We start from the raw sequence: 12,568 nt of genomic DNA on the forward strand, positions 1-12,568 counted from the left end.
TGGCGGGAGCAGCGAGGGACCAGCGAGGGCAGTCGTGCAGGTCTCACTTAGGAACTAGACTCGTTTCTGCCTTCATCCCCGTGTCTCCTTTCCCTTGTAAAGTGCCCAGAACTGCTGGCACTGATCCCTGCTCAATAATTGGAAGTTTCTATTTACTGAATAGTGTTTTCATTCACATCAACAAAGAACACACACACAGACTAAAGCCTCCGAGGCAAGTCTTCTCAAAGTGTAGTCCCCGGACCAGCAGCAGCAACCCCTGGAAGCCTGTTAGAATGCAAATTCTCAGGCCTCCTCCCAGACCTGCTGAATCAGACAGTCTGGGGCAGGGGCCAGCGAGCCCTCCAGGTAAGGCTGTGCACATTGAGGCTTGAGACCCTCTGCTCTAAGCAGAAGGCACTGAATCTAAAATCCCCTTGGGACCTTAGATCTTCAACCACAGGAGGGTAACCAAACGCCCCTGGAACAGGGAGCCTGTTCCTCTGACCTGCTGGCGGACTTGTGTAGCAATCTCTCAGAGGTGTGGATTGTCCTATGAGTTGCTACAAGCCTAAAGTTTAACCCTAGGGGCTAATTAATAATTCCTGCCAGCATTTTGTATGGACAGAGAAACATGAGCCTTGGAAGTGTCATGGCATTAAGCGGAATCCAGCCAAATTACCACATGAAGTCAACAATGAGCTCATGGCGGGCACAAAATCACACAAAACTGAGCACAAAACTGGCTCAGAATTAATGCTTGTCGAAAAGAGGAACATATGAATAAACAAAAAAAATTAATGTAGGGGAGAAAAGTGGAATTATTGGTTTGAAGTCGCCTGTGTCAGTCAAACACCTGTGAGCTCGCTCCAATATGCCCCGCTGACCGTTGACTCAGGCCCCTTCTAGAACGAAATTTCAATGGCACTGAGAGAAAACATATGGCTCCCTTGTAATAATGTGGCATTGTGTAGACATAACCTAAATTTGAAAACCTCTTAAAACAGAAACCTTGATTCCATCTGTCTCTTAAAAAAGAAAAACTCATAATTGCTTATAATCATGTTCATTTACCATTTTCTCAAACGCTTAACAGCTGGTGGGGGGCGGAGGCCAGAAGGGCGGGAGGAGACATGGGTAATCAATAAAAGTTGTTATCCTGCCTTGATTTTGAATGTTATCACTGCTTGAAATGTCAAAACTACGTCCCCACTTTCCTCCGGTGAGTTGCCTGGGACGTGTCGCAGCTGAGCGCACGGCTCCAGCCCACGAGTTCATTCTCCCTCGGAGAATTCTAAAGAACTCGTGGGCTAAACCTACCACCTCTTTTAAAGGACTTTCCGGAGGCTCGGACTCAGGGAGAACCATTTGTAGGGATAGTTCAACTGAGGAAGAGCAATAAATGGCAAATATTTATGTCCTCACATTCCAACTGAACTCCTTTTCAAGACTAGGAATTAAACCTGCGGGAAGGTGGACCTGGAAATGGTCTGTCTCCCCCGGAGGATGAACTGACGTGCTCCCACCGACGAGTGTGTTCGAGGTGCGATTCCGCCGTGGCGTGCCTGTCACACACACACAGGAGAACCTGCCTTCCTGAGGCGATGTCCTGTCCGCCAGCTTCTCAGAGTCAGGTGTGAGGACCACAGGCCCGGATTACCTGCGAGCTCCTAGACGGTGCACACGCACTCCCGTCCCCCAGACCCTCAGAGCCAGAGCCGTGGGTGGGGCCAGGACTGCACGTTAGCAACCGCCCAGGGGACTCTGGTGCAGGTCAGGCCTGCTGCTCCCCCAGCCGCTCACGCTGGGTGCCTGCGCCTTGTCTGCAACAGTGAGGTGGCCCCTCCCATCCAGCTAGGTCTCTGCAACCATACCGGAGGTAGTATTTAGTCCACGACTTTATGAGGACAATAAATGGGATCGTTGAAATGGCTGAACACATGCCGTCTGGAACGAGGAGTGCCTGGAGAGCGAACGTCACTATAATGACAGAGCATCCTGTAAATGGTCACCCCTGGGCTCCCACACGCCTCCTGGCTCTTCCTCTTCAGAAAACAGAGAAGCCCTTCAGCCCAGGCTGCTAAGAGCCCCGTCTGTCCTCAGCCAGACTGAGGTCTCCTGGCGACCGTCAGGTTCTGCTAGAGATCTTTTCCCCACCTGATCTCCTCCCATAGTCAGAGCCCCTGTTATGAAACATGAAAAATCCTCAATCTCTTCACCTGTAATTCTCAGACTTAAGGAGATGGAGCAGGAAGAATAGCAACAATCATTGAGATTCAGGCCCCACGCAAGGCCATTGCATTTGCTTCTCGCTTAATCTGCACAATATCCCTGCAAGAGACTTAGTGCTGCATCTATCTTGTAATGAACAAATGGAGGCACAGAGAGGTTAAGAAACTTGCCCAAGGACACACAGCTGGCTGTTGCTAATATAACAAAGTGTTTACTTTGGAACATGGGTTGGGAGTCAGTGTGCCTAGCATACAAATCCTGACTCTCCCTCTTACTATTGAGTATTGAATGTTTTACTTAACTGCTGTAAGCCTTATTTTCCTCATCTGAGAAAGGGGAGCAGTTGTTGTGGGGCTAGAGGAGCTAACTTGCAGAATGCTTAGAGCATTGCCAGTGCCTAATAGGCAGTCAATAAATGGTGGCGTTGTGCTTGCTGCTCCTGCTGTACGGTGTTGCAGAGGAAGTTTGTCCCCTCTGGCACTCTCTGTAACATACCTGTGCAAATAAGCCCCATCTCCAGGAGCAGTGTCCCTCCCCACGTGTGCTCACGGCCCTGCCCCACGCTCCAGCCTGAGCACCCTGAGCTCCCCGGTCAGTGACCATCTCCCACCTTGTCCCCTTTGTGCTGCCTCTTGCCTTCCCAGGGACAAGGAGAAGGGGCTATCCTGCTCGCTTGCTGGGAAGAGCACCTTCTCAGTGGAGCCTTCAGCAAGAAGGGCTTTTCGTTCACTGCACAGAAATACAGCCACTGTGGCCCCTCCTCTCGCCTCCATCGAACATCCCGCCGACCTCCGCCAACCCCACAGCAGGGAGGTCACCTCCACGTCCATTCGCTCATCCTCGCCCCCCGCTATGCACGTTGCTGAAAGAAAGCGTTTGAGACCAGAACTACTTATGGAAGCTGAGTTTGCCTTCCTCATGTCACTGGGCACGTGGGCACCAGCTGGACTGCAGAGAAGACGGAAGCCAGTTCCTATTTCACCCACACGGAATATCCTCTTCTTTTCATCCTCCTCATTCTTCCAGCTCAGACCAAGCCCTTCCTGTCCGCGAGGGCTTCCTGTCTGCTCCAGCCTCCACAGAGGCTCCCTCTCTGAATCCTCTAAGCTTCCCCACGTTAGCACCCGGCCCCTCCGAATACTTTAAATTCCCACCCTTCTTCGCCTTCCCTTCTGCTTGAGGGTGTGGGGTTGAGGGCCACCTTCACTGAGGAGGAGGAACTGGCCTAGACGCGGCTGGGACGGATTTCCAAACCCACACGCTGAGGATAATACTTTTTTAACTCGGGCAAACAGGTGCTTTCACCCACTGTTGGCAAGTGTGCGACTAGTGACAGCCTCTTTGGAGAGTAACTTCTCTCTACCCCAATCTGAAACAGGTATATCCTTCCAGCCAGCAACTCCCCTTTCAGGTTCCAGTTCAGGAAATCCCTGCATGTGTACCCAAAACGTCATATTTAGAACCACTCATTGCATTCATGGTTTAGAATAGCAAAAAGTTGGAAGCTACCCAAAAACTATCCATAGGAGAATGACTAAATTATTCTAGCACACTATGCTGACGTGAAAGAAAATGGTGTTGACCCCGGAGCGCTGACAGAAAAATCTTAAAGCAAGTTAAGTTAAAGCAGAGAGCCGCATACATTTTCTGTAAAGGGCCAGATAGTAAATGTGTTAGTCTCTGCGGGCCCCGTGGTCTCTATTACAACTCAATTCTGCCACCGTGGTGCAAAAGCAGCCACGGACAAGGAGACAAGGAGTAAGCGGAAAAGCTGACTGCGTTCCAATAAAACTTTATTTACAAAAATAGGCTTGGGGCTGGTTTTGGCCCACAGGCCATAGTTTGTCAATACCCAAGCTTGGAAAAAAAAAAAAAAAGCAAATTCCAGATCAATATGCACAAGTTGAAAAACAAAGTCACCACATTTATGTAAAAACAAAATCATATAGATCTGTATGTGTTCATTATTATGTATATGCATGCATTTTAAAAGTCTTGGAGGATTATAAAAAATAAGAATAAAATCATTAGGCCACCTTCAAATAACAGCTTGAGGAATATTGACAACTGTTTCTTTTATGCATGACCTCTATTCTCCTACAACCTTCATTTAGATAGCAAACTAACACATTATTCTTCTAAGAAGAGATTAAGCGAGAATTTTCAGCCCCCTCACAAAAGAACAATTGGCAGGCTCCCAAGTCTCAGGGCGCTCTCCCAGCATGAGAACTGCCGGGCCAGCCAAAACCAGCCAAAACAGGGGCCACAGGCAACCCCAGGCCTGCCGGAGCAGGCTCTGTCATACCTGGTTTTTGCCCTTAAAGATTCCAAAAGCCAAAAACAGGAATTTTTTTAAAGGCAATTTATTTGAAGTATTAATTAAAATGCAAATTACTCCAAGATGGTTTGGCTTTTAAACGTTTGCTCTGAAGTTTCCATGAATATAAAGCATATCACAGGCTTCTGTTTAGAATGATCTGCATACGCGCTCACAGCTGAAAAAGTGCTTGACTTGAAAATAATCAAGGGGGCACCGAACGCCAAGGGAGGCAGCAAAATCCTTTAGCAAGAGCTTCTCCTTCAGGGAGACGAGGCAGGGAAGGCGTTGAGGACCCACACTCTGCTAAGACTCAGCCGCCAGCAGGTCCTCTGAGCGGTGGAGCTCGCCATCTGCCAGGAAGGGAGCCAGTGACCAGGGCAGACGTCGCAGCCTGAAGGTGGTGAGAACCTTCTGCAGCACATGGACCAGCTTCCGAGCCTTTCCTTCTCGAGTCAGGGAACAGAGGGAAGCTGCAAGCAAACAAGAAGCTCATGAGCGGGAGGGAGGGAGCCCGTCGCAATCTCCAAGGAAAGAGGGAAAGGAACCGCTGTTCTTAAGCACCTTCTGTGCACCAGAAGCTGGGTGAAGCATCTTGACATCCCTGTCCGCATTTTACTTAATGCTGCCCACAACCCCAAGAGATAGGAATTAACGATCCTATCTAGTGTGGGGGGCGGGGAGGAGAATGAAGAGGAAAAGTTAGGCAATTTGGTCCAGGGTCATGAAGTTAAAGGGAAAAGGAAGAGAAGCAACGATGACAACAACAGTAATAACAGCTTTGACAATGACGACATCTCTGAAGCACCTCGACAGCAGGTCCATCACTTCTCTCATTTCACTTGACGGTCTCTTAAGTAATGAGGCCCAGAAAAAGAACCTCATCCGACAGTTCCACAGGTGGGGGCTTCTGTGCTGATCCCCGGGTGGAGGGTGTGGAACTGGTCCAGGACCAGGACTCGCCCTGTGCAACGGGCCTCAGCTCTCAGGAGAGGTTGGCTACAACGGCTCTGCCCACCAGAGTCTCAGCATCTAAGCCCCCCCGGGACCCTGGCATGCTGGTCACCTTTGTCATAAAGAGACCCCTGGGGGTCCCAACATCTACTTCTCAGTTAATAGCAGCCTAACACAGTGGCGAAGGTAGGCTGTCTGTTTTAATCCCCAGCCCTGGTCACCAGCATCTCCGACCACTTAGCCAGCACCCTTGCTTTCTGTAGGGGCTAGAACTCATCGGGCCGAGGGGCCTCTTTCTCTTGACGCACCGTAGTCATCTGCTGTTCCTACACCCACGGTTGCGCTCCCTGGGCTCATCCTATGAGAGCCCAGATGCTCCCCACCAAGAGTCTCCTCATTGGAGAGCCACTAGTGAGCTAGTTTGCAGAGACTTTACTGAAGACACTGAGGGGAGACAGAGGAGGGAGTTTATGTCGCACCTTCCACAGCAAACAGCTCGAAGTCCTTCAGAATGTGCTACCATGGCTCTCAGTGTCCCTCTTGGTCACCCCTCCTCCCAGGGTCTGCCTGTCGCTCTCGTGGGGATCCCAGCTTCCCTCTCCCCTCTCCTGGATCTCTGTGCCCGCAATCTCAACTCCTCTCCCCTGTGCTGTCGAGAGAAATCCTGCCAGCCCCCGCCCTGCCCTGCGCACCGTGTGCATCCAAACGAGACCGGCCCTCTCCGCCCAGCTTTGATTCTAACCGTCGCCTTGCCAGTCCCCGCCCCAAAGAGCCCAGCAAGGCCTCTCTCCCAGACACACACGGTGCTCTGCCAGGAGGAAGTCAGGCGAGAAAGTCACCCCCACCTTATCCCACGTTCCCTTCAGCACGTCTGTGGAGACGCGGAGAGAGGGAGGAATCAGAATGGCACGGCCCTTCTCTCTTTAGACCTTGCTGCCTAAGGACCAGTTCAGCGTCGGCCACTGAGGGAAGGCTCAGAGGGCCCTGAGAGCTGCCGACAGCCCTCTGAGGGGCTGGCTGTGCCTGAGGGACCAGACTCGTTGTGTGTGGCACACAGGAGCAAAGGGTGCCAGGATGGACACTGAACTCAGGAGAGGACGGATTTTCCTCGTCGTGGGAGCTGTCCCACCACAGACAGGCACCTGCAGGATGGCACGCCCTACCCCACACCACTCCAGAAGGTGTTGGCAGGGACCTGCATGACCATGAGTCATGGCCCTGCCTTGGGCCAAGGTGGGAGGGGGTGAACATCCAACTTCTCCCGTTAAGGGTCTAAGACTCTACATCCTTACTGCTCAGTCTTCAGAGGGGGAGAGGGGCCTGAATGCTGGTAATGTGAGAGTGGACTAACGGCTGTCCCCTGCCCTCACTGCCTCCTGACCTTGCTGCCCACGCTGTCTTTCCGAGGAGACGTTTGCTGGTCCAGCTGTGAGGAGGAGAACATATCTGCTTTAGCAGCACTGGTTTGATTAAAATCGAAAAGAATTTGTTCTTTTAAATAGGTTAAGTGCACCACTAAAATCTTATTTGTACTCAATTTCTTTAACAAATGTTTTCTTCAAAAGAATACAAAGATAAGCTCTGGCCTTACCTTTTTGGGGGAATCATGATCAGTTCTGAATTTTAAAATTTTTGAAAAGCACACTTTCCCTAACTCTGAAAAAGTGCCACAGCGTGGTTGTCCTTGTTCTACCCATTTTATAGAATGATGGACACAAGCAGGGCAGAGAACACAGGCTACACCCATGCTCTCCAGGCTGCACGGGCCAAGAGCAGGCCAAGGCCGGCGACCTAGTCTCCACCAGGGCCAACTGCCTCCAGTTGTTTCGTTTGGTTTGGTTTGGTTTAGTTTCATTCTCATTTCATTTCGTTTTGTTTTGTTTTGCTTGGCTTGGCTTTACTTGACTTTGTTTTGGGGAGGGGGCATCTAAATCCTCTTAGAAAGATCCACATGTTAAGAATGTATATTGGACGTGTAGTATGTTCGTGAAAATACAATTAAATTGAGCACTTTCTAAGCTCCACTTTGTGCCCACCCAACCACCCAAACCTTAGGATACAGGCATGCACTCAGGAAGCCCCCAGTCCACTGGGCTACAATCCTAACACCCATGAAATGATTAGGAGACTGGTTTGCTCCTTTGAAATATTTTTGAGTGTGTCCTGTGTGCAAGGCATTGTGTGGGGTCCCATGCAGAACTGGGTCCCCAGTCCCTGAGTGCTGACGGCCTAGCAAGGGAGAGAAGACAACAGAACAACCCAGGACATGACAGAGTCCTTCAAGCAATGCGATGCTCTAAGAGTCAGAGGAAAAAGAGCCTGTGGCAGGGTAGCCAGATTTAGCAAACAAAAATATAGGATACAACATATGTTGGAGACGCAAATGCTAAAAATTCATTCATTGTTTATCTGAAATTCAAATATAACTGGGTGTCCTGCATCTTCTCCGGCCAGAGAAATGAGGCTGGGCTTCTCAGAGGAGATGGGATGTCCACGAACGGGTTTGTTAAAGAGTGGAAGGATGTTACAGGGGTTCATGGGGAAGGTCAACATGAGAAAAGTTCAGGATGGGCCAGTGAGTGGGCTCGCTAAGGCCCCTGTCTTAGGCCATTTGGGCTGCTATCACAGAATCCACAGACTGGGTGACTTACACGCAATAGACATTTATTTCTCACAGTTCTGGAGGCTGGGAAGTCCAGATTAAGGTGTCAGCAGATCTGGTGTCTGATGACAGCCCACTTACTCACTCATGGACAACCATCTTCTCTCTACAACCTCCATGGCAGAAGAGGACAAGGGAGCTGTCTCAGGCCACTTTTATAAGGGCACTAATTCCATTCACGAGAACTCTGCCCTCATGACCTAAGCACCTCGTGACCTAAGACCCCACCCTCCCACTACCATCACTTTGGGGTTAGGATTTTGATGTAAGAATTTGGGGGGACACAAACGTTCTGTCCATAGCAGCACCTGAAAGCTGGAAAGCAGAAGGGAAGAGATGGCAGAGGATATGGACTCTCGACTAAATTGTGTGAGGCCGTCTCAGACAAAGAACTTGATTCATCGAGTCTATGTCAGTGTATGAGAGGAGCATCCTATTACGTGGAAAATGCTATGGAAGCTTTTGCAAGGCCAGTCTACCCATCTCCCAATTTATAAACATCAGTTACACTTTATAAATCAGTGCCATCTCTTAAAGGAGGATCCATCTGAACTGCACTTTGGACCATCTCGTTTCATGCCTGGAAATTTCTTGAAAAGGGCATTTCAGTTCCATCTGAACCAAGTTTAATCAAAATGAGAGAAATGTGTAATCAGGAAGTTTGGGAAAGTGTTAGGGTCTATGCAAATGTGAGTCCTGATGATGACATCCCGCCCCTCCCGTTCCTCACTGTGGGGCCTTGGCAAGGTCCCGTAGCCTCTCCAAGGCTTAGCGTCCTCATTTGAAGCCAACCTCGCCAAGCAGGCTGACTGAGGAGCAGAGGCAGTGTCTGCAGCACCTAGCAGAATGCAGCACGCAGTGGATGGTCCGCCAGTGGTAGTACTGGCGGGAGCCTAACTAGCACCATTCTAGCACCATTCTGACAGCCACATGCAGATTTCTGGGCTGCAAACCAGTCATCTGAGCAGTCTTCCATCTTCCTTAAATAAAAGTTTATGAGCTGAGTCCTCTCGTGTGAGGCAGCTGAGCAGCCTGGTTAGCAGGGGGACAGCCAACGGCTGGGGCCGAGCCCCGCGGAGCCTGTGCACACCTGCCAAGGCTCCGAGACCTGGGAAGAAGCACATGGTGGACGCTGGCAGCCGCCGAGCTCTGCAGTTTATCCTCTGCAGGATGACCTTAGCACATCCTCAGCCCTCGGGGCTGCTGTGGTGCTTTTAGTTAAAAGATCCTCTGACGGAAAAACAACGGTCTTATTTTTCTGGGTTGGCTTGAGCCTGAGTTTCCCCCACTGAGGGCAAGTCCTGACTTTGGCTCCAACCCCATGCTGTCACTTAGGTTCCCTCCCTGCCAGCAGCAGGTGGCACATGCCCTCACCTGACAACCAGAACAGATCACTGCCAAGGTTGGCCTCTGCTCTAGTACCAGGCATCAAAGACACTTTCTGAGACTCGGATTGGGCCCTGAAAGAATAATCCGTGTGAATTCCAATGACACTAACCATGTTTCCTGCACCCCCTCCAGCGGGCGTCCTGGCTAACTGGGTAACGCTGTGCTTACCAGCAGCCTGACCTCAACACATTATGTGATCTCAACTCAGCCTCCTCACCTGCCGAGTGGGGAGGAGATCACGCTCTCAGCAGTTGCGAGGCTGCAATACTTGTATACACACGTATCGCCGAGCACTGCTCCCGGCACACAGCCGAGCGCTGCTCCCGGCACACAGCCGGCGCTCAATCAGTGGTAACGATGAGAAGAGAAAATGTTGATTGAGTGTTTACTATGCGCCAGCAACTCTTCTAAGTGCTTCGTACGTATCAACCCATCTAACCCCTGCACAGCCCTACGAGGAAAGCACAGTTATCACCCTCCGTGTTTCTAACGTGGAGATGGAGGGTCCACGGGGCTCTGGTCTTGCCCAAGTTCGTGCAGCTCTTGTAGGTCAGCAGGGCTTGGAGCTCCACAGCCTGGCCCCGACTCCAGGCCCTGACCACTACCCGTACTCACCTCCTACTAGTTGCCACTTGAGGAAGGTCGTTCGTTGTTCCACTGCACGACTCATCAACCACAGGCTGGGTCAGCCTCAGGACCCTGAGAATGAAGGTTGCACCCAAACCTCATGCCTCCACCAGTGGGCTCAGCACTGGCTCCCAGCCACACAAAGCACGGTGACTCACCCACCGCCGACTGCCATCATCCCCCATTTCTGAGGCTCAGTCACATGGGTGCTGCTGGGAGAACCGGCTGGGATCTCTCAAGACTAAAAGTCCACCTCCTTCACACAGAGCGCCTCCTAAACGTCCCTCAGCGTGGGCAGGCCATCTGGCCGCACTTCCCTATTTTTTGAAAGGCTCAGAGCCTTCTTTGTTATCCTGCCTGCATTCTCCTTGCCATCCCACCTCCACCCCTCCCACAGTCATGTGAAAGGCCAGTGGTCCCCCACACTGCACAGGCACACATGTGGCCCAAGAGCTCCCCGGCCTCCTGGGGCCTGGTCCATCTGGTTCTCCACCATCCCCGCACCAGAGTCGGCTCCTTGTGCTCCCATTGTCACCCGTGAATCACTCCTCAGATGCGACCTCTCAGCATCCTTGCGGTAGTTCTGAACTTGACCCTCCACATGATGCTTCTGGCCCGAAGGCCCAGCCTCGCAATGCTCTGGAAAGCAGCCTCCTCATGAAGCACCCATGGCCCTGAGACCTCTGCACTTTTTGCATCACCCACCCTGTCAGGCAGCTCATTGCACAGTCGAGGGAGAGGGGACAGGGGGCAGACACATCCGCTGGTCCCCCAACAGTGCTATCCACCACCTCCAGATGACCAGACCTCCTGTGCTGCCAGCGGACCAGTTTCTCAGCTAACCCCTTTTTGAGATGGGGCCTCAGACTGGAAAGCTTGAAAACAGCATCTACCAACATTGCCGTCACTGGAGATGCTGGCTGTGAAATGCTAAAAATGCTTTGTCTGAATTATTCGGCCTTCCTTTTTACTGCTCACCCATTAGGAAAGTTCCATGAAATTGACTTTAGATTCCCATTTCTTTGGCATTTATCTGCTTTGCTTTTATTTCCACACAGGACAGGAGGTAAAATGCAGTGAAAACACAGACTTGCATGTAAGAAAGGGACCAGATAACCACTACTTTCCACGGGTTCCACCACTGGAGACGTATTTCCTGGGTGAATCCCTGGTCAGTCGTCTGAAACATTAGCACGACTTGATTTATCTCTGCTCCGCAACGCACTCAGACTGCAAGGAAATGGGGTATAAACCAGGAAATGTACGATGGGGAAAAGGAGGAAGGCACAGAGCCACAGCGTTCCAGGAAATGGCACCGCTGAACCCTCAGCAGCTCAAATCCACGCCCTGGAGCTCCTGGTCCTCCCCCTCGTCCTTCACAGGGTGCATCCGGTCCATCGGCAGGTAGTCGACGCCCCTCCCTACAGCCCCTCTGCCCACTCTCTCCGTCTCCCTTGCGTGGCATCCCCAGTCACCTCGGCGAGTGTTGCCCTTGCCTCCTCGCTGGTCTCCTTGCTTCCAATCTCGTCCCTGACAGCCCAGATTCTAATAGCAGAAGAGTGATCTATTCACAATATAAATCAGGTAAGTTCACCCTCCCTGCTTTAAACACACTAAAAATTTCTCATTGTACCTGCAATAAAATCATATCAAAGACCTGGTCTCTGACCTCCCTTCTAGCTCATCTTCTGCTCTCCCGGCTCCATCACAGCTATCCAGACAAACAAGGCTTCTTTCCTCACTCAGGCCAAGCTTGATCCTGCCTCAGGGCTTCACTCACCCATCCCCTACCCCCCCACCCCACTCCTGTCTCTAGTGGAAGTGCTCCCAGCTGACTCCTCCTCGCCCTGAGGTTACAGGGCAAACGTCATTCCCTCCTGGACGACTTCCCAAACACCCTGTCTAAAATAGGCACCTCCCTCGTCCTGCTCCCTGACACTCTGGGAACGCCTCCTTGATTTTCTGGAGGGCCCCAGTGAGGCGGTGAAATTGTATTACTTACATGCTAACATGTTCATTGTCTCCCCCGCCAGAACACGGGCTCCAGGACAACAGAGACTGTGCCTGTCTAGTTGCCCACTTTGTCCCAGTGCTGGCCTGTAGTTGGTGCTCTGGTATTTGCTAAATGAAAGTGAACATGCATGGAGGGAGTCCCAGGAGGACAGGTCTGACAATCCCGAAGTAGGCCAGGACTGCTGGACTCGCCCATGCACTCAGTCATCTTAATGTTCTTGGGTTCTGTGTGGACAGGGGGCCATGCCACCCAGAGTTCATGTCAGTGGGCACTTGTGGCTCCAGCTGCTGGACAGCCCTCAGCCCCTCCCGGGTTCAGCTCAGCTGCTGAGAGTCCTGACCCAACGTTACGCCCTTCCCAGAGCAGCCCACATCCAGTGACGGCTTAAGGTGAG

At 51.5% G+C, this 12,568-nt stretch overlaps 1 long non-coding RNA gene across 1 annotated transcript in view; it reads right to left on the reverse strand.

Moving 5' to 3' along the window:
• Positions 1-4,565: 4,565 nt before the first annotated feature.
• The window catches only part of LOC139045181 (uncharacterized), a 58,163-nt gene continuing 50,160 nt past the window's right edge, over positions 4,566-12,568 (reverse strand). Inside the window, exon 3 of the long non-coding RNA XR_011503070.1 lies at positions 4,566-5,001. This is a non-coding gene — a long non-coding RNA (uncharacterized lncRNA). The remainder of the gene's footprint in view (positions 5,002-12,568) is intronic.

Source organism: Equus asinus, chromosome 4 (genome assembly GCF_041296235.1).
Source record: "Equus asinus isolate D_3611 breed Donkey chromosome 4, EquAss-T2T_v2, whole genome shotgun sequence".
In the NCBI taxonomy this organism is placed as follows: domain Eukaryota; kingdom Metazoa; phylum Chordata; class Mammalia; order Perissodactyla; family Equidae; genus Equus; species Equus asinus.